Below are 23,117 nucleotides of genomic sequence, written 5' to 3'. Positions count from 1 at the left end.
TGCAGATTATGCGTGGACTTCCAACAGATAATCGCGAAACCCATTTCGGATGCATACCCTATGCAAAGAATTGATTTTATTTGGGACCAGCTCAGGGAGGCGCGGTTCATCCGTAGTTTGGATTTGAAGGACAGGTACTAGCAGATAGCATTGGAGGAAACCAGTAGGAAGTTCACCACGCTCACGGTGTCCGGCATAAGGCTGTTCCAATGGAAAGTGATGCCGCTTGGACTCCATTCAGCGTCCAGGTGATGGGCCCCGAGATGATGCCACACGCGTTCGCGTACCTGTATGACATTATTGTCATCGGCCATACTGAGAAACAGAAACGAAACCTAGAGGAAGTTTTTCGACGGTTGAAAAACGCACACTTGCGCCTAAACGTGGACAAGTGTCAATTTTTTAGGAAGGAACTTTGATACCTGGGGCACTTGGTGACGGAAGACGGAATGTGCACCGACCCCGAGAAAGTGGCGGCCATTGCGGAATTGCAGCCGCCGGCGAGTGTGAAGGAGCAACGACAATACTTGGGTGTAGCCTCCTGATATAGGCGGTTCGTAAATGGATTCCCCACGTAGGTGCAGCCCCTCAGCGCTTTACAGAATGAAATGGGAATGGACACCGGAACAGCAGCAAGCGTTCGAGGACGTAAAAATTCGACTGACATCAGACGCGGTGTTAGCATGTCCGGATTTCTCAAAGAAGTTCGTGCTCCAGAACGACGCCAGAGACTATGGACTGGGGAGGACGTCTCCTTACAGAAGAGACGGAGAAGGCATCTCACCCTTGTGAGAACGTCATCTCATACGCCAGTATAACTCTGAATGGTGAGAAGAAGAACTATTCGGCGACGGAAAAAAGAGTGTCTGGCCATAGTATGGCCCATAACAAAGATAAAGCCTTATCTGGAGGGATACCGTTTCAAGGTTTAATAGCATCGAAAGCCTATTGGGGAGGATCGCCAGGTTGGCCCTGGAGCTGAGAGAATATGACTTCGAAGTGGTATATAGGAAAGGGCAGCTGAACATAGTGGCGGACGCACTGTCCCGACAGCCATTGGCGGAACGATACCTGAGAGTAATCAAAGAGGAGGAGGAAAGCCGGCAGGAACGGAACATGGACTGTGGGTGGCTAGGAAAAGTTAAGGTGAAGATGAAAGCTAATCCGATGAAGTACACCGACTACGTGGCGGAGTCAGGCCAGGTGTATTGGCATATCCCGCACAGGGCCGGAGGCGAAGAGGTAGCATCGTGGAAGCTGTTTGTATCGAAGCCTATGCGGGAAAGAGTGATAGAGGAGAACCATGACACACCCGTAGCCGGCGACGCAGGGAGCAGAAGAAAGATGGCAAGGATAGCCGCACGGTACTACTGGACGGGGATGCACCGCGATGTAAGGCGGTGTTATATGTGAGCATATGTGAAAGTGCGAAAGTTGCATACGGTTCAAACCGAGCCAGCTGCAGGCGGCAAGGGAAAATGCTGACAAAGGTGTAAGAAGAACTATAGGCGACAGTGTGGGCCGACTTTGTGAGACCGCTGCCACGTTCCAAGCACGGGAACGCTGTGCAACCTCGACGGCCGAAGGCGTTGTACGACAAGGAGACGCTCGGCACTGGACAGAAGGCCCACACGACAGATAAGAACGTGGTAGAGCTGAGAGAATTATTTCAGTCGGTGCGACGAAATCTTGAGTGGGCGGCGCAGGAGCAGGCGAGGTACTATAACCTGAGGAGGAGGGCGTGAAGGCCAAGGATTGGAAGGAAGGTGTGGGCCAAACAGCAACACTTGTCTTATGCGGACTACAAATTATAAGCCGAAATGTTATAAGGAAAAAGGGATTAAAATTACAAATTATCGACGGAGGTTGCCCTTGTTGACCACCCTCCCCTTGATGAGGACCTTAGTCCGTCGCAGAGGGGCAAAAGTATGTTCTCTAACCTGCGGGTGGTTTTTATTAGGACTCCTTCGCCTACTTCGAAGATCCTGTTCTGTCGGTTTTTGTTTAGTCTGGTATTTTGCTACCGAATGAATGGAACTGTTATATTGGACGGTAGCTTGCAAGATAAGGTCACTGTGTCTACGATTCCTCCCTGAAGTTTCAGGCACCTGGCTATTTCTAACAGGGTGCTGTGGAAACGTTCCACCTGGCCGTTCGATAAGCTGTGGAGTAGTGGTGCCTTTACGATACTTACATCATTATTCTTCAAAAGAAGACACCTTATTGTCACGGACTTAAGAGCAGGCTCATTATCGCAATAGACTTGCTTTGCCCTGGGAAATACGTTCATTAGTATCAGTAGAGGGGTCGTAGGTCCTCTATTGCCCTGGATGCAATGGGTTGCACCAACGCGAACTTGGATAGTTTGTCTACGCAGGGGAGGAAGAATTTTTTGTCTATGGAGAAGATGTCAACGTGTAACATCTCTCAAGCTTGTGAGGGAATCGGCGCTTGGCCGAGTTCTTGGTTTTTTGGGTGCCTATCGTACTTTGCCCTTACGCAGACTTTACAATTTAGGACCACTTCGGTGGCTAATTTAGACATTTTTTGGAAATAATAAGATCGTGGCCGCATCGGACTCCGGGTCTTAGTGGTTGTTTTGCAGGGCGTTAACGTTTTGCTGCGACAGAGCATCGGCCACGTGGTTTTCTTTGCCTAGTTTGGCCCCTGTTTCGCGCTTTCCAGCGTTTGATTTTGGCACTTGGATTGCTCTTGGATACCGAGAACGTGAGCTGCAACGCATCGCGTTGGGCCTGATTAAACTGTACCTGGATCTTTTTTGACAGAGTGCATTTGGGGAAGGGCGGTGCTGAGAAGGTCGAAAGGTCCCGAAGGTGCGAAAATGAGGAGCCGACGATGGGTTCATTCGCTGAGGAAGGAGGACTTCATCTAGTGTGCCCAGGCGTGCGGTCTTCAATTGGAAGGCACGCTGTCCGAGATTCGTAGAGTATTCAAGGAATATGTAGGAAAGCACAGAGAGCAGCCGGAGTATGCGTACGCGCTCGAAGGCTTGGAAATTAATGAGGACGGGTCAGATCCATACGAGTGCCTGACGCTCCTGGCGAGCGTGGTTCAGGCATAGCTGTGCAGGCGGCCAGCCGAGTCCCAAGACGAGCTTATAGTAAGCATGGTAGTCCCGGTGAAAAGCCGATCGCCCAGCAGGCCACGGGCCGAGAGTGGGGAGAGGCCGACCAGGCTGGCACAGCCAGAGCAAAGGAGCGCTAGAAACCCATATTGGTTTTCAGAGGGGAGAGAAGGGGTGGATTATCGGCGGGGACCAGACGAACAGGCAACACAAGACCGCCTGGATTGAGTTTTGCTCATGTCGCCTAGCATGTCTGGGAGTGCATAGTTGCAGAGAGCTGGATCATATAATGACACTGGTCGACGAATTTGAGGCGCTGGTGAGGGATCGGCTGAAGTTCTAGAGGGAATGTCCTGCGAATAGAGCGAAAGAAAATATTCCGTTCACGCGGCCGGCGGTATTGGCGATATGTCGCCGCTGCAAGGATGAGTCAGCCGCCAGCTCTGAACCAGCAGTAGACAGAAAATCGGCCCCGACGCAGCGGGACGACCATTTAAACTCAAATATAGAGGGTAGGTTAGCTAAAAACCCCGCCCAGGCGTGTCGACGATGCGGAAGTGGCCGCCATTTGGCACAAGCATGCAATGGGCGACTAATAACATTCTTCTGGAGGTGCGGCAAGGTCGGAGCCCCCCAGGCAGTCAGAAAGCGGGAAACGCCCCGAGACCCAACACGGAGAGGGCCGTGCCAGGGTCGCAAGCCGCAGCCATCCAAAACTCGTAGGAAAACTCAGCGGAAAACTCAGAGGATGTCCAGCTGTCGGCGGTGGTGAGGATAGGCAGCGACTGGAAAACCACGGTCGATACCGGGGGGACAAGCAGTTTTATCAGCTGCGAGCAGGCTGGGGGGAGAGAGGAGACAAGGAAGCTGGTAGGGCTGGTTCCCAGATCAAGGTAGAGCTGACCTTCGGGGACAAGAGGGTCCCAATCACGCTGCTCGTGTTGCCAGGAGTCATTGATGCGCTTGTCCTGGGATGGGATTTCATCCCCGCGGTCGGAGCAGAGGTGACCTGTGCGGGGCACAGGGTTGTGATACCTGCGGGAGGCCTCCGCAATGGTCGGTTGGAGCAGAAGTTTTCAGTGGCGGTCCTAGCGTCCACTGAAGAGTCCTCCGAGCCAGCGTCCGGCAGAGCGCGACCGGAGGAGGGATCGGTTGAGGAATTCCTAGCGAAGGAGTTAGAGGATTTCCAAAACCTAAAGGGAGTGTCGAATGTAGCTACACACGATCACTATGAGCGATGCCCAGCCGATCAAAAAACGATACTACCCCAAGAATCCCAAGATGCAAACCGAAATCAACCAACAAGTGGACGAACTGATGTATTGAACCATCGAGGAGCCCGTACAGGTTTCCCATTTTGATGGTAAAAAAAAAGACGGGAAAGTGCAGATTATGCGTGGACTTCCAACAGATAATCGCGAAACCCATTTCGGATGCATACCCTATGCAAAGAATTGATTTTATTTGGGACCAGCTCAGGGAGGCGCGGTTCATCCGTAGTTTGGATTTGAAGGACAGGTACTAGCAGATAGCATTGGAGGAAACCAGTAGGAAGTTCACCACGCTCACGGTGTCCGGCATAAGGCTGTTCCAATGGAAAGTGATGCCGCTTGGACTCCATTCAGCGTCCAGGTGATGGGCCCCGAGATGATGCCACACGCGTTCGCGTACCTGTATGACATTATTGTCATCGGCCATACTGAGAAACAGAAACGAAACCTAGAGGAAGTTTTTCGACGGTTGAAAAACGCACACTTGCGCCTAAACGTGGACAAGTGTCAATTTTTTAGGAAGGAACTTTGATACCTGGGGCACTTGGTGACGGAAGACGGAATGTGCACCGACCCCGAGAAAGTGGCGGCCATTGCGGAATTGCAGCCGCCGGCGAGTGTGAAGGAGCAACGACAATACTTGGGTGTAGCCTCCTGATATAGGCGGTTCGTAAATGGATTCCCCACGTAGGTGCAGCCCCTCAGCGCTTTACAGAATGAAATGGGAATGGACACCGGAACAGCAGCAAGCGTTCGAGGACGTAAAAATTCGACTGACATCAGACGCGGTGTTAGCATGTCCGGATTTCTCAAAGAAGTTCGTGCTCCAGAACGACGCCAGAGACTATGGACTGGGGAGGACGTCTCCTTACAGAAGAGACGGAGAAGGCATCTCACCCTTGTGAGAACGTCATCTCATACGCCAGTATAACTCTGAATGGTGAGAAGAAGAACTATTCGGCGACGGAAAAAAGAGTGTCTGGCCATAGTATGGCCCATAACAAAGATAAAGCCTTATCTGGAGGGATACCGTTTCAAGGTTTAATAGCATCGAAAGCCTATTGGGGAGGATCGCCAGGTTGGCCCTGGAGCTGAGAGAATATGACTTCGAAGTGGTATATAGGAAAGGGCAGCTGAACATAGTGGCGGACGCACTGTCCCGACAGCCATTGGCGGAACGATACCTGAGAGTAATCAAAGAGGAGGAGGAAAGCCGGCAGGAACGGAACATGGACTGTGGGTGGCTAGGAAAAGTTAAGGTGAAGATGAAAGCTAATCCGATGAAGTACACCGACTACGTGGCGGAGTCAGGCCAGGTGTATTGGCATATCCCGCACAGGGCCGGAGGCGAAGAGGTAGCATCGTGGAAGCTGTTTGTATCGAAGCCTATGCGGGAAAGAGTGATAGAGGAGAACCATGACACACCCGTAGCCGGCGACGCAGGGAGCAGAAGAAAGATGGCAAGGATAGCCGCACGGTACTACTGGACGGGGATGCACCGCGATGTAAGGCGGTGTTATATGTGAGCATATGTGAAAGTGCGAAAGTTGCATACGGTTCAAACCGAGCCAGCTGCAGGCGGCAAGGGAAAATGCTGACAAAGGTGTAAGAAGAACTATAGGCGACAGTGTGGGCCGACTTTGTGAGACCGCTGCCACGTTCCAAGCACGGGAACGCTGTGCAACCTCGACGGCCGAAGGCGTTGTACGACAAGGAGACGCTCGGCACTGGACAGAAGGCCCACACGACAGATAAGAACGTGGTAGAGCTGAGAGAATTATTTCAGTCGGTGCGACGAAATCTTGAGTGGGCGGCGCAGGAGCAGGCGAGGTACTATAACCTGAGGAGGAGGGCGTGAAGGCCAAGGATTGGAAGGAAGGTGTGGGCCAAACAGCAACACTTGTCTTATGCGGACGAGGGATTGGCGGCTAAGCTGGCTCCGAACTATGATGGGCCATACGTAATCGTGGATTTCGTGTCGCCAGTGATCTGTAAGCTAAGGAAGGGCAGGGGAAACGGACACGGACTGCCCAAATCGGCGACCTGAAGCCACAGCCGAGTGAAGGAAGCCCGAGGACGAGTCCTGGAAGCGAAGCAGACAACGTACCGGTCGGGGTAACAGATGAGACATGCAAAGGTGGGTTGACATATCACGCAGGACAGGAACCACCGATACGGGCAGAAACGAGTGGCCCAAACTGATGTCACCCAGGACAAGGCCACCCAGAATCTTCTTACAACTAAAATCGTTAAAACTAAGTTATTAAAACTAGAACCGCAGGATGTGGCGGCGGACAGATGCAGCCGGACATACGGAAAGAAGAGGAAGAGTTAGTTCATCAACCGTCAGAAACCGGACAAAGGCAAAGGAAATAAGAGATACACGAGTCGCCGCTACTCCAGTGGGCATGTTGCGATGTGAGTTCTAAAGTTCTAAAATGGATCCGAAGTTCGGGTCCCAGTCCGGGGCAATGGAACCAGCTGCGAACGTCGGGGATGTCAGGACAAAGCGGATGCCGCCCGTGCGCGGTCTACCGGGTGGGGAATCGGATGATCCCTGAGTCACTGCACGGGGGTAACATCCGCATCCAAGCCAATCCGGGGACGGGAGGAGCTGGTCCCAAGGGGCGGACCGAGATTTGGCAGCACGGGCAAAAGGTCGGAGGACCTGTTGATCGAGATAAAAAATCGGTCTGCATCCTGGACTTGTGCAAAGGACGCACTATAAGAGAAGGCAAGGTGAAATGAGGAACCCAAACATTCATCAGGCTTACCAGATCCAAGGCGAAGCCAAGCAACACGACGTCGAGCGACAGGAGACGTCTGCCAGACCTGGAGATTAAAAGTGGACATTCTAATTACAAAATAAGAATAAGAACAAAACTAACAAAGCCCCGGGGCACCCTAGTGCTAACGCGGCGAGAGGAGTGGATAATTCTTAAACGGTAACGAACAAAAGAGAGCCAACTGGAGGGCAAGAGAGAGCCCTCCAAAGGGCCCATGAAAAGCACCGTTACATGGAACGGTGAGCACCGGCATGAACCCCTATAAGGGCGGGAGCAGCACGCGATAAGTTCTTTTGCAAAAAAAAAAACAAATCGTGAGTGAAGAGGTTAGAAACACTAAATTCGACCGAGGTTTACTAATAGTAGCCTACTAGAGTAAGATGGGAGTCTCACACCCGAGTAAAAAGTGTTTCTGTACTGATTCTATACGGTCCTGGTGTACTTTGTACTGAGGGAACCATACACAGGAGCCTTATTCTAAGATCGGTCGAACATGCGAGATATAGAGAGTCTTTGTTATATAGGGGTCATCAAATTCCTTTGACCACCAAGAATAAAGGGCCTAAATGGCTGCCCTGTGGTACTCCCGAAGAAACCTTTACTGGTGAAGAGAGGGAGTTTTTGAAGAGGACTCTTTGAGACCTAGAACAAAGATAGCTAGAAATCCATCTCAGGAGGTTGGGCGGAAACCCTAAAAGGTCAAGTTTGTGCGCTAGAAGGAAGTGGTTTATTAGTCGAATGATTTACTAAAGTCGGTGTAAGTAACATCCGTCTGTGAGTTACTTTGAAAGTCTTTAATAATGAATGAGGTAAACTCTAACAAGTTCGTGGTGGTTGATCGCCGCCTTATAAATCCCTGCTGAGTGGGATATATAAGTGACTTGCAGAGATGTTGCAAGTGCGGAGTTAAAACCTTCTCAAACATTTTGGGAATGGCGGATAACTTTGCTATACCTCTTTAATTGTTTGCTTCAGACTTGATACCCTTTTTATGGGGAGGAATAATAAACCATTCCTTCCAGATCGTGGGGAAGCAAGAAGATTCAATGGACAGGGTGAATAGTTTAAGCAAGGGTCCATACAGTGCCTCGGCGCAGTACCTGAGTACACAACCTGGAACCCCGTCTGGACCCGGTGAAAACACCGGCTTAACTAGTCGAAGATAATGAAGTAAAGAACATTCATTTAACAAAGAACTGAAAATGCCGTTCGACCTCGGTAAACCGTATGGGTACGGATGACCAGAGTAGCTTTCCTCAGAATAGATAGTTTGGAAAAATTGGGCAAAAAGATCGGCAATTGCCTGATAGCGAGAGTGAGAAGTAGGAGAACCAACTTCTTGAAATTTTGTATAAAGTCTTGATTTTAAGTTTTTAAGGCTGGATAACTCTTTGGGAAACCAAGAATCAAAAAATGTGCCAAGAGCATTGTTAAAAATGTTTGTGCCTTTTGTGACATCAGTGCACAAGTACAAAGCGGACCAATCAAAATCCCTAATTAGGTTATTAAGCTTCGCAAACTCGGCTTTACGAAAGCAGCGGACACGTTCAGGTAGTCTACTCGACCGATCCAATACAGTTGGTCCTATATCTAGCGACACTTCGAAAGTAGGGTGGTAGGCGTCTTCAAGTATAGTGAGCGGAAGGGCTCGGGTTAACAACACTATGGTCGGATCCGATACAAAGTACAGATCAAGCAATCGACCCAAGGAATTTTTCACATGGTTGACTTGAGACAGGGACAGGTCAAGCAAGCCGTCAACAAAGTTTTGTCGTAATATGGGCACTAGGTTACTAGACTCGCTTAGATCTTTATGAACCTGGACTGTGAAGTGTTCCGACGTGAAGATAGAGTCCACTGCAATCACAACCCCTCGTACACGTCGAGACGAACGGTCCTTTCTAAAAGTTGTGTACCGACCTGCCAAAACCTCGGAACTAAGAATGTCCGGCTTTAACCAGGTTTCAGTAAACACAATAACGTGGGAAGCAAATGCAACACTATCCCGGAAAAGAATGCTGAGTTACTATGTAAGCCTCTAGCATTCTGATAGGTTACTGAAAGAGAAGTTAGTTTTTTGGAACGGTGGAAACAGGACGCGAAGATGAGAAAGATGAGGATGGCACATTGGGATGATTTGTAAGAGTTAAGGGGGCCTTCTTCTTCTTAGCCTTGAACTCCTTCACCACCAAATGCTCTGGCCAAAATTTTGCAGAGCAAATGGTGTTAAAATCAGTTGGGGAGACACTTATTTTGAATGAAGCTATCTCCCTGGCATAAGAGAACTGCTCTATTACCAGAGCATTGCCCAGCGTTGTATGGTTGAGGGTACTTTGTGTTTACGTTTGGCATTTATGTCCCTCATGAAATATTTGTTGAGTAGCCGGTTAGCTGACGACGAGAATTTTGGCAGCAGCCTGATTGTGGATTCGTACAACCTATGTTTGATGGACGGAAGGTCAGCTTCTGCTAAAGAGCATTATATTGGAGACTGGGGAATTCGTTGAAGCTGCGGCGCACGTAATTATTATATGGTGTTTGGATTTTTCTTAAATTTGTATTTGCGCATTTGTGATATATATTAACGCATTAACATGGACGTTTGAATATTTTGAGTTTAAAAATCTAATGATGCTAAGTGTTAAGTTTGGATTCTAATTGTAATCTGAATTGTAGACAAGAATTCCAATTCCAAGAATTTTCAAGTGTTCTACAGATTTAATTGTCGTGTTTTGAAAATTAAGATCATTGTTTCTCGCCCTGCAGCGGTGTTTTCTGCAAAGATGCAGTATTTTACACTTGTTTGTGGAGAGTTTGGCACCTGACAAAATTCCCCACTCTTGAATATCTTTAAGTATTTTTTTAAAACAATTATGTACAGCGTTTGTGTTTTTATACCCGATACTCAAAATGAGTATTGGGGTATATTAGATTTTGGTAAAAGTGGATGTGTGTAATGTCCAGAAAGAATCGTCTGTCCGTCCGTCCGTCCGTCCGTCTGTCCGTCCCATTCAGCGCCTAGTGCTCAAAGACTATAAGAGCTAGAGCAACGATGTCTTGGATCCAGACTTCTGTGATATGCCACTGCTACAAGACTATTTCAAAACTGTGCCCCGCCCACTTCCGCCCTCACAAAGGGCGAAAGTCTGTGGCATCCACAATTTCGACGATACGAAAAAACTAAAAACGCAGAATCGTAGAAGATGACTATATCTTCTAGAGTGCAAAATCTGAACCAAATCGTAAAATTATTATAGCCATAATCAAGAAAACAATTTCATTCTTTCTCGCTCTGTCTCTCTCTAACACACAGGTTTAATGGTCGGTTTTGCCAATTGTAAAATGTGAATTAAAGGATCTCAGGGACTATAAGAGCTAGAGCAACCAAATTTGGTACCCACACTCCTGTGATATCGGACCTTTACCCTTTTTTTTTGTCAAAATTTCGCCACACACCCTTCCGCCCCCGCAAAGGACGAAAATATGGGGCATCCAAAAATCTCAGAGACTATTAACGCTAGAGTAACCAAATTAAGTATCAGCCCTTCTGTTAGATCTCACTATAAAACGTATATCTCAAAATTTCGCCCCACCCCCTTCCACCCACACAAAGAACGAAAATCTGTTGCATCCACAATATTGCAGATTCGAGAAAACTAAAAGCGCAGAATCATAGATAATGACCATATCTATCAGATTGCTGAATCTGTATCAGATCAGATAATTTTTATAGCCAAAAGGAACAAATCAATTTGCACTGGCTACGCAGCGCCCGACGTCACGCCCAGAGTGATTTTCTGTCTCTCTCGCACGCACTCTTTGTCGTTTCGTTCAATATTAGCGGCGTCTGCCAGAGGAGAGCCCTACTGACTTAGTATCGGGAATAACTGTAGAGTTGCGGTGTCCGCAGCAACTCACGTTTATCGTTTATCTTAGTGTAGATGATTGCGTCGCTTGCATAAATTGATAAACTAATTTTTGTATGCCTAAGAATTATTTTACTAAGTTTGTCGAAAGCAATTATATTTATACATTTATATAAAGGCCTTCACAGCATTAAAGGCCCTAAGACCCAATCCCCAATATGCAAGCTGATCAAGGACGGGGTGAACGCCTACTCGATCGAAAGCCCTTTCGAAATCCGTACCTAGCAAAGAAACGTGATTTTTGGAGGAAAGGGCGTCTGACACGAAATGTTTGATTTTCAGAAGAGAGTCAACAGTGCTGTGCTTGCGTTTAAATGCAACTTGGCTGGGGGATAGAAGGTTGTTCCTGTCCAAATACCACATAAGTCTGCGTGCTAAAATTTTTTCAAAGAGTTTGCTTGAGCAAAGCAGCAATGAGATTGTCTTATAACTACCAATTTCATGCGTAGGTTTTTTTCGCTTAGGAACAGGGACAACAGATGCTACTGTCCAAGTGTGGGGGTAGATCCCGTTGTTTAAAATGCAGTTATAGATGTTAATGAGTCCCTGCTTAACATGCTTAGGTAAATTCTTTAGAGTTGGATATGATATCCCATCTACTCCTGAGGTTTTTCCCCTCGTTTGGGTTAAGGAAGCCTCGAATTCGATAAATGTAATATGGGGGTCCAGGTATCTGGCTGAGGCTGATAATGTAGTGTGTGTATATAGCATAGCACGGCTGAAATTTTCTTGAGCAAATAGTCTACAGAAAAGTTGTGGTCTTTGGAATAATTGGATCAGTGGGTGGCTAGTGTTTCAGCAATATCCTTTTATGTGGTAATAGGTTTACCGTTGATTAACAGGGTTTTTAGAGGAGGTCTAGGTATGCCAGTTAGAGTTTTGACGTCGGCCCAGATATTTTTGGTAGAAGATATGGGGAGGGCTTTAGCTTTAGCTTACTTATATGCCACAAGATTTTTTGTCGTTTCGCTAAATTTGAATTCCGACCATAATGTTTGCTTGTGCTCGCGTAGTTTAGTGAGAGTGGCGCTCCACCAAACTATATTGGCTTTGTGCACAATACGCTTAGTCTTATGAATAGACATGTTAGCTGCATTCCTTATAGATTTGGTCATTATAGCAACTTCTTTGTTAATGTTAAGGATGTTTTTTAATGGCTTGAATGGCGTGAGTAGGTGGCAGAATTTGTCCCAGTCAGCTTTGTCAGTTTTGGGGGTTGATTTAATTTTATCTGGCTCATACTGCGGGACGAAAGAGGTGATGATCGGAAAGTGATCACTTCCGTAAAGTGATTTTCGATAGACCAATTACATCTATCAATGATCTGGGGTGATGTTATTGTCAGATCCACGTGCGTGAACGAATTGTGTGTAGAAAGGTGGGTGGGTGACCCATCATTTAGAATGGTAAAATTTGCTTAAGAAAGAAAGTTTTTAAATTTTTTTTTCCACGGGAGTTCGCTGTAGCTTTACCCCATAGTGGGCTCCAAGAGTTTAGGTCTCCAGAAAGGAGACAGAAATGTGTCGAAATAAAATGCCAATCCCTTGCTTTGCTCTAGTTAGTTTTCGTGGTTTTTAAAGTATCCCTTGTACGATTTTGGGTAGATTATATTCTTGGAGTTATGCGGTAAATGCGTCTCTTGGATACATTGATTCATATTCCATTGAACTATTTTAATAGCCATTGAAAATTAATGATTAGTTATATGTATATATGCAAAAGGGTGAGAAGCGGATTAGAAGCATAGCTCGCAATTAAAGGTCACTTTTTCCCTTTGCTGTCTCGTCACTGAAGAAACAAGAAAAGACCACGAAGACACGGTCTCTCACTGAGCAGAACACTTTTTGTTTCTTCGCTTGTGTTATGTGTTTCTAGTTTTTGGTTGAGCCGACACACGATCGTGTCTCACAATAAAAACTTAGAGAAACACAGGAAAAGTGTCATTAGATGATCAGATGTTTTAGTTTTTTTTATGTTTATTTATTCATGTTTTCCGCATCTTTTGGGCTATTGTATTGTAATATGTATATTTATTTGCGAAATTGGCAAACGAAAATTTTTATTTTGCTTTTCTCGATTCATTTTAAGCTCCAATAGTCAAACCGCATACAATTCACAAGGCAATTGATCGTTGCCATATGTACAAACACGCATACATACGCAAAAGACACTTTTTCGTTCGCTCGCGACAAGATGCTCAGTGAAAAACCGGAACAAAAGAAAAGTGAAAAAATCAGTCTTTGCTTGAGCGAAGAGCGAGTTGAGCAAAAACAGATTTGATTGGGTCTTTTCTGTCCCTTTTCTGAATGTGTCCGTAAATGAGAGGTTTTTATCAGACACGCCGCAAGTGTCAACCGTTATTTGCGAGGTCTGATTAGAAGTCATCTTTTTCCATTTCCTGATATTTGGACGTTGGACGTTGACATGCAATGACTGCATCTTTCAAGAGGCGATGCAGTTACTGCACCGTCAAGTGGCCCGTGTGACACCAGCAGAATGCTGTTACGCGCGGCTCCCAGGCAAAACGCAGCCCTCCTCCCGCCCAACCGACCGAGGGGCGCTGCCGCATGACGCGCGGTGCGTAGCCGAACCAAACGCGTACATGCAAGAAAGATAGCTTTTAGACTAACATTCGAGGAAAATTAGCACTAAACTTACTAAGAAACTAAGCATGCAATCAAAATACAAATACCACTACAGTTACTAATTAATAGAAAGGTGTGTAAGGATTAGTAATTTAATAAGAGAAAGAGAATTAGTGTTGGATATGATATGGTAGAGGGAATTATAATCCGAGCATAAGACCCTAAACGGTTCATGCAAGGAATAATTCGATCTACAAATTGGAAGAAACAACGGTAAAAAATTTCTAGTCAGTATAATAGGAATCTTGAAGTTTATGCGCCTCAACAGATCAGGGCTGTCTATGTCACCTCTGATCAAGTTGTGCATAAAAATCACACCAAGCATTATTCTACGGTTAACTAAGGATGGGAGGTTTACTAGGAGGTTTCTCAATAGTCTACTAGAGTAAGATGGGAGTCTTACACCCGCATCCCAGTTAAGGCCCCGCAGAGCAAAGAGTAAAAAGTTTTTCTGTACTGATTCTATACGGTCCTGGTGTACTTTGTACTGAGGGCACCATACACAGGAGCCGTATTCTAAGATCGGACGAACAAGCGAGGTATAAAGAGTCTTTTTTATATAGGGGTCGTCAAATTCCTTTGACCACCTCTTTATGAACCCAAGCACGCCCATGGCCTTATTTACCATGGTAGAAATGTGTTCGGAAAACTTTAACTTGTGGTCTAACATAACACCCAGATCATCCACCAGGGTAATTCTCTTAAGAGGGTATAGGTAGCCAACATGGGGCTAGAACGATGAAATGTCATTACTTTGCATTTCGAGGCATTAAGGTGTAACAAGTTTGCACAGCACCAAGAACTATCATAGGATCTTTATCTGATAGCGAGGAAGAAACAGCAGTTAAAGCGAACAAATGCTGCTCATAAATAGAGATATCCGAAGAAGGTGGAATATACGAGCAAGTAATAGCGAAAGCGGGAAGAATCAGTTTTACACACAGGAATTTCAGTTCGTGTTGAACCTGGACTGTGAAGTATTCCGACGTGAAGTTAGATTCCACTGCAGCCTTAAATTCCTTCACCACCAAGTGGTCCGGCCAAAATTTGGCGGAGAAAATGGTGTCAAAAGAAGTTGGGGAGATGTCTTTCTTAAACGAGGCTATCTTCCTGGCATAAGAGAAGTTCAATTTCTCCACCTTTAATTCCACGGCTTTTATTTTGCTTTGAACAAAAGCAATTACATCATTAGATGTGAGGTCAGGGGCCAGCCGTGAAACAAAAACTTGTCGTTTTGGTGGGAGTCCCACCAGTTGTTAAGTCACCACAGGCCTAGTACCTGTGGTGGCAATATCCGGAGATCCGGAACGTCTATTTAGTGGTGGGATCGGGATACACGGGACAACTAGCGAACTTGTGGACACCACGGACACAGACACTGCAGACGTACTTGGCTGCACATTCTCCGAGGCGATGAATTCGGCTACCGAACCTGCATCGCCAGCAGCTGTCGTTGCCCTTGGAGTGGCAAACGAGATCAACTGCTGCACACTTGGCGTGGTTGGAGTCAGTTTTTCGGCAGCACACGGCTGAGTGACGGTTGACACTTGCAGATCCCGCGGAGTGACCTTTTTACGCCTCGGAGACTCATTCAGCAGTTGCAGACTGCCAAATTGAGACTCCATGGCTAGGCGCCGATCGTATTGATTTTTAAATTCAACGGTCAGCTCCTTATAGCCAATCCGCGTCTGCCTCATAAAAGCTACCATGTCTTTCTCCACGGCATGCCTCGCAACTGTAGTGCAAACCATTACGCTTTGAAATGGCATCACTCACAAGGCCAGAAAATCCAGCGCATTTTGCGTGCACTACGCTGTCGCAGAGCCAACAGGGGATAATCGGCTGATCGTGGGTGATCTGCTTATTGCATGATTTTTTGGCACATACAACAGAAAACACCATAATAAAAAATTTGAACAAAATTAAAATAAAATATTATTTCAAAACAAATGGCTATCAAACAGAGAAGAATGTCAGCAGCAGCTAATGACAGCGAGAGAGAGCTACTGAACAGAAAGTTACGAGAGCGAGAGAGAAAGAACATTTATTTAAGTTTAGGTGATAGGGAGAAAGTGATAACACAACCAAAGCTACCAGACAAGAGCGGACTGCATTGCAATGTAATGCGTACTCACTCACTGGTTTCCAGATTGTTGGCTGGTTAGGAAGTTAATTAAAGTTTATTTAGGAAAACACCGGCTGTTTATTAAAAAAAAAAAAGGAAAAAATGCGGAGCGCAAAACAAAAACGCGTCTGATCACTACGAAAGCTAACGAACGATTGAAATATTGAAATATTTCATTTATCATGATCATGAAATAAATAACTTAAAAACAAGACAGAGTATGTTCTACGTACACCTAAAGAAAACACCAAATATTGCAGAGACCCTTAAAATTTGTAAGGAAGTTCTCACGCCGAGGTACAGCTTCCCAGTCTGTCCAGGGCCCGGTCCTTCCCCACAGCAAAATTTGTTGTGTGAGGACCAAAGGGGAGAGCCGCTCGTGGCGAAAACGCGCCCGTGGGGTGGATCGTGGGACGGTCGGGTCTGTCCCGGCCACGAGGCGTGGGTGAACCCATGCTTGTGAGCTGCAGAGACGTGCGTTGGGGGTCATGTGTGGCGTGACAAGGGGCTTGGGTCAGGGATCGGAAAGGTATGGGAGAGGAGAGCCCAGCTTAGTAGATGCCGCGTGAATCCACGACTCACATTCAGCATCGCCGAGTTCCTAGGGGAGAAAGGTATAGGAGAGGGAAGCACAGCTTGGTGGATGCCGCATGATCCACGACTCACATCCACTTAACAACTGTGGGAAAATTCTGCTCCTGAGCTTATACCCTGCCTACTGCACCGATCTATCCCCCCAGAGCTCACATACGTGAGGTGGCTCACCCTTGTTTCCCTTCTTTGGGTCCTGGTGTCCTACGGCGGGTCCTCGTCACTTTGGCCACGGCTTACTTTATACACCGCGTGGGTGCGGACCGCGCTGGACCGTGCCAGGCCTCGGCTTTTCTTTTTGGCAGCTTCTCTGCCGCTTCGCTGCTGCTCAGCTTTCGGCTGCCGGCCTCGGCTCGGGGGTGTATGGATGCTTCGCCTTCGGCTCTCTCCCTCGGCTGCGTGGGCGTAAGACCGATCGGCGGCTTCTCTGCCGCTTTGCTCTTTTTCATGCTGTTTCTTTTCATTTGTGTATGGCCGTTCTCGCTCTTGCTTTGGCTGCGTGGGCGTAAGAGCGATCGGCGGCTCTCTCCGTTTCCTTCTCTTTCATGTTGGCTCTCTTTTCTGCGATGTAGAAAATTTGAGATTTATTCATTTGGACTTCAATCAACTTAAACTTTAATCGTAATCGCGTATAGGGTACAGTTTAATGGGTAATACGGGTTTAAGCGCGGCCGGCTGCAACTGCTTGATTGTCGCTGTGATTTCGTCGACACGCAAACGAAGAATGTTCTTGGTGATCGGAGACGAGGTTACGCCGCCCTAGCATGAAACGAAGCCGTTCTCCGAGTGGGCAATCGCAGTTAGAGAGCTCTCAGCCGTCCATGCCGCCCCCAATACTGGGACCAGTATTAGAAACCAAAGGATGTCACATGTGAATGCTCTGTGAATAAATAAAGTGTTCGTTATGGTACATATACGGTCGAAAGAAGCTAGCAACGGTGTTAGGATTATTCTGAGGTCTGTGGCAACGGTAGCCGACATAGTTTAGAGACCGATCGTTTGTATATGCCTGATGCTGTTTTCACGGTTGCGACTCTGACTAAACCGTCAGCTCCAGGGTGAACTTCTATTATCCTTCCCAGTTTCCACTCGTTGGGTGGCAGTCGGTCATCCTTGACAATTACTAGATCGCTGACTTGTAGATTGTCGGTTTCATATCGCCACTTTGGACGGGTTTGAAGATGTGATAGCCAATCCGAACTCCAACGCTTCCAAAATTGCCGGATCATTTTCTGTCCTTCCAGAAATTGGACTGTGAGTGGAACATCCCTTGTCGTTACATCCGGCGGAGCTAATAATGAATCTCCAATAAGAAAATGTGCCGGGGTGAGGACAGCTAGGTCCTCCGGCTCAGCGCTTAGTGGACATAATGGCCTGGAATTTAAACAGGCTTCAATTTGTGTTAGCATGGTAGCAAGTTGTTCGTAGGTCATTTTATATACTGAAAAGGCTCGATACAGATGTGTTTTGACAGACTTTACATTTGCCTCCCAACGGCCTCCGAAATTAGGACTATGGATAGGTGGATTAAAATGCCATTGGACGTTTCGGGCCGCTAAAGCAGATATTACAGTTGTGGGTAGCTCTCGTTGCAAATGTATTTGCCAGGTTTGAAGAGCCCGGTCGGCACCAATGAAGTTCGTGGCCCAGACGCTATACATGTGTTGACAGTAGCCCCGACGCGCGATGAAACGTTGTAGAGCCATGAGAAAGTGCTCGGTGGTTAAGCCCGTGCCCGCTTCCAGATGAATTGCCTTTGTAGCAAAACAGATGAAAACTGCGATATACGCCTTGTAGTTTGTGTGTCCACGGAATCTGGATGCTTGAATTTCGAACGCGCTTATAGAGTCCACTCCAGTGGCGATGAATGCACGAGTTGGCGGATTGACTCTATGTAGGGGAAGATCGGCCATCAATTGTGCTGCTGGTTCGGTCGGTGACGAAAACTTCGGACGCATTGTCGAAGAATGCGTTTGACAGTTTGTTTTCCGTTGACTATCCAGAACTTGTGTCGGATAGTGGCCAACGTTAATTCGGTGCCGCCGTGGAGTGCGAGACGATGGGCATTACGCACGACGAGATCGGTAAAATGATGATGATTGGGAATGATCATTGGTTGTCGGTGGCTTATTGGAAGGTGCATTGCATTTCGCAGTCGACCTCTGACTCGTAGAATTTGTTGGTCATCTAGAAATGGAGATAATTGACACAGTTTGTGTGTGCCCGATAGTGCCTTGTTGTGTTCGTCATGCCAAGAGATATTTTGATATTGCGAATCCTCTGCATTCATGTCAATGCATCTATGCATATATCTTCTGAATGTTGTCAGCAAAAGCAAAACGATGGAAACGCCAATTCAGGACCACGCCGGCTAGATCGTTTTGGAGCGCTGGTCCGGTGCATAGGACGTCATTGAGCGACTTTCCGTTTGTCGTTTTACAGGAGGCGTCATATACTACTCTAACCTTAGTAGTGACACTTTCCTCCTTGAATACTGAGTGATGAGGCAAGGTGCAACATGTGGACTCGATTCCATTCTCCTTGCTAATGATGCAATGCTGCTGCTCCTTGGTTGTTACTTTGGTCACCTGGCCTAGTTGAAAGTCCTCAAAGTGACCTCCGAATATTTGGCTTGCAGCTACGGCTGCCGTTGGAATCTTCGTTGAAGCGTTTGGAATCGATTAATTGCGATTTGACGTGATTTGCCTAGCACCTGCGAAGGGTCAAACAAACGCTTAAGTGGTAACCGTACCAAATACTTGCCGTTCCGTTGACGGATGTGAGTTCGTTTAAAATGCTCTTCGCACCATCGCTCTTCTGGTGTGAGCTGTTTTGCAGAACCGAGATGCTCCATTTCGAAGAATTTCTGGACGAGATTCTCTAGCCTGTTGTGGTGACATCTAATGGTGACAGCGTGTGAGCGTGTGGAAGAGGCTCGAGCAAAGACTATCCAGCCAAGCTGGGTGTGCTGTGCAATTTGTTGATTCTCCTTTCCTCTGCGGATATCTGAAAGCAGGATCTGTGGGATTACGTCCGCTCCCAACAAAAGATCAATCCGTTGTGATTTGTAGAACCTGGGATCGGCGAGTTCTATTCCGTTCAAATGCGGACATTGCTGCAATTTGATGGATTGTGACGGTAATTGCGATGTAAGAGTTTAAAGTATAAACGCAGTATCAATGGTAGTACAAAACTGTGAAGTACAAGAACTTAATGACAATTCTGTAGTGTAGGTACACCTGTTCTTGGAGGTGGTCCCAACTCCAGCAATTTCTGCCGAAATTGGATGCCGCTTGAGGTTAAGAGCCTGCACTGTGTGCTCTGTAATTAGGGTTCCTTCCGAGCCTGAATCCACTAACGCACGTACCACAGCTGATTGGCCAGTGTGCGGGTTGTGGATTGTGACCAGGGCAGTGGCCAGATGGATAATGCTGGGTCCGTGATGTGTTGCCGTAGCGGAGACTAGTTGCACAGAGTGGGTTCTCACAGACGAGTCGGTCTCTGCAGACTGTGGATGACCACCGGAACTAGTGTTGGGAACTACTGGGAGAGGCTGTGCAGTGCTCTGAGTAGGAAGTGGGGTCCTAGCGTAGAGTTGCGTAGGTGTAGCCCTGCCAGACGAGTCGCTTGTTATATACTGCCAGGAGTTACCGGAACGAGCGCTATGGAAGGCTGCGTGAGGGTGTTTAGCCACCTGAGCAGGAGTTGGGAAATGCAGCAGTGTGTGTCTTTGACCACACTGCGTGCAGTTCCTTTTACTGGTAAATTTTGAAAGTCCATGGGAACGGCTCAGACAGTTGAGGCATGCCTTTGCCTGATCGACGATGGCTTTCCTTGCAAAGCAGTCCTTGGACAGAAGGTCCGGGCAATGCCGAAGCAGTTCGGGCAGCGAGTGTGTTCGGCAACAGCAGTCTTGGCGTGGAAACTGTTGCCCTTGTATGTTACGTTGCCAACTGACTTCTTCGGGTGCCTTTGGTTGACAGGCTGCGGCACAGGTGTCCCCGTCGTGGAGTGGGCTCGATTTTCGAACACATCGATGCTGACGAGACGGTCGTTGAGAAATGATTGCAGCTGAGAAAATGTGGAAGTTTGCTTGAGCTACCGAGATGGAGCTCCCAAGCTTGCAGTGTCGTGCTTGACAGTCTGGAAGTGAGATGATGAGCCATCCAATGCTGAACACCTAGATTCTTGAAAGCATTGATAAAAACCGTCGCAACATTAAGCATATGTTTTATATCAGCAGACTGCTCCTTTGTCAACTGTGGCAAGTCATACAAACCGTTCATATGGTACATAAACTGCAGCCGTTTGTTGTCGTATCGCTTGAGGACGAGACTCCAAGCTGCTGCATAGCTATTTCCCGCAAGCGCCATCTGCTGAATATCTTCGTCGCGATCTGAGGGAAGAGCTTGCTTCAGAAAATGAAACCTTTGAACATCGGACAGTTTCTGGTTGTTATGGATGAGTTGAACAAATGCATCGTGAACTGCCGGCCAATCCACAAACTTGCCTGTAAATGTCGGTACAGGTAGCTTGGGCAATTGCACTGATGATACAGATGGATTTGCTGGCTCTGGATTCTGCTGTACCGGTGGTGCTCTTGGACATACATTTTCGTAGGCCTCTGATATGATGCTGAATGCCGATTGGTGATTTTGCTCAAATTCACCTAAGAACCGTTGCAAAGTTTGTAAGCGCGTTTGAAAATAAGCTTTTGTTGTTCGATCTGCGCCATTCTTTCTGAAATTACGCACCGTTTGATTAACCCTCGCAATGAGATTTGTCTGAATAACACTGAGATTGTCGATCTCCACCTGAGGATCGGCTTCGAGGTCGTGGGACTCGGCTGTTGACATGTTGCTGTTATATGTGTATGTACCTTTCTCACCCTTAGTTGCAATCTCTTTGACCTTGTACAAATACACACAACGAAACACTTACTCTGGTACTCGGGAGTGGTTCTCTTTGCTTAAAGCGTAGCTTAAGAGAACTTGCGAGTCGTTGTTGGTGTTGTCCGAGCGGAGAGCAGAAACTTTACTGATGTGAGCGTTGAGTTGAGGCCTTGTGTCGAGCGATGATGTGCAGCAACAGAACGATCGTTGTCTTCTTGGTCTCCGTCGGCTTGCGTTGCCCTTTGTGTGCTGCAGTGAGGCTACTGTCTAGGCGCAGAGCTATCGTCCGATCTTCTTTGTTCCTGCTTCGTGCGAGAGATAGCGGCCGCTGGATAAACCGTTGGTTTGCGTTGTGCTTGCCGTTTACAGTTGCAGCCGGTAAAATAAGATTTTATCTGTACATTTAACTGAACGCGGAATGAGGTAGAATCATATGCGAATAGTACGAATTAAACGCGGTTCCCCTCATGGGCCACCATAATGTACCAGTAAAAGGAACTGCACGCAGTGTGGTCAAAGACACCATACACTGCTGCATTTCCCAACTCCTGCTCAGGTGGCTAAACACCCTCACGCAGCCTTCCATAGCGCTCGTTCCGGTAACTCCTGCCAGTATATAACGAGCGACTCGTCTGGCAGGGCTACACCTACGCAACTCTACGCTAGGACCCCACTTCCTACTCAGAGCACTGCACAGCCTCTCCCAGTAGTTCCCAACACTAGTTCCGGTGGTCATCCACAGTCTGCAGAGACCGACTCGTCTGTGAGAACCCACTCTGTGCAACTAGTCTCCGCTACGGCAACACATCACGGACCCAGCATTATCCATCTGGCCACTGCCCTGGTCACAATCCACAACCCGCACACTGGCCAATCAGCTGTGGTACGTGCGTTAGTGGATTCAGGCTCGGAAGGAACCCTAATTACAGAGCACACAGTGCAGGCTCTTAACCTCAAGCGGCATCCAATTTCGGCAGAAATTGCTGGAGTTGGGACCACCTCCAAGAACAGGTGTACCTACACTACAGAATTGTCATTAAGTTCTTGTACTTCACAGTTTTGTACTACCATTAATACTGCGTTTATACTTAAAACGCTTACATCGCAATTACCGTCACAATCGATCAAATTGCAGCAATGTCCGCATTTGAACGGAATAGAACTCGCCGATCCCAGGTTCTACAAATCACAACGGATTGATCTTTTGTTGGGAGCGGACGTAATCCCACAGATCCTGCTTTCAGATATCCGCAGAGGAAAGGAGAATCAACAAATTGCACAGCACACCCAGCTTGGCTGGATAGTCTTTGCTCGAGCCACTTCCACACGCTCACACGCTGTCACCATTAGATGTCACCACAACAGGCTAGAGAATCTCGTCCAGAAATTCTTCGAAATGGAGCATCTCGGTTCTGCAAAACAGCTCACACCAGAAGAGCGATGGTGCGAAGAGCATTTTAAACGAACTCACATCCGTCAACGGAACGGCAAGTATTTGGTACGGTTACCACTTAAGCGTTTGTTTGACCCTTCGCAGGTGCTAGGCAAGTCACGTCAAATCGCAATTAATCGATTCCAAACGCTTCAACGAAGATTCCAACGGCAGCCGTAGCTGCAAGCCAAATATTCGGAGGTCACTTTGAGGACTTTCAACTAGGCCAGGTGACCAAAGTAACAACCAAGGAGCAGCAGCATTGCATCATTAGCAAGGAGAATGGAATCGAGTCCACATGTTGCACCTTGCCTCATCACTCAGTATTCAAGGAGGAAAGTGTCACTACTAAGGTTAGAGTAGT

This window comes from Drosophila pseudoobscura, chromosome X, assembly GCF_009870125.1.
Source record: "Drosophila pseudoobscura strain MV-25-SWS-2005 chromosome X, UCI_Dpse_MV25, whole genome shotgun sequence".
NCBI lineage: Eukaryota > Metazoa > Arthropoda > Insecta > Diptera > Drosophilidae > Drosophila > Drosophila pseudoobscura.
This window is presented reverse-complemented; position numbering follows the sequence as displayed.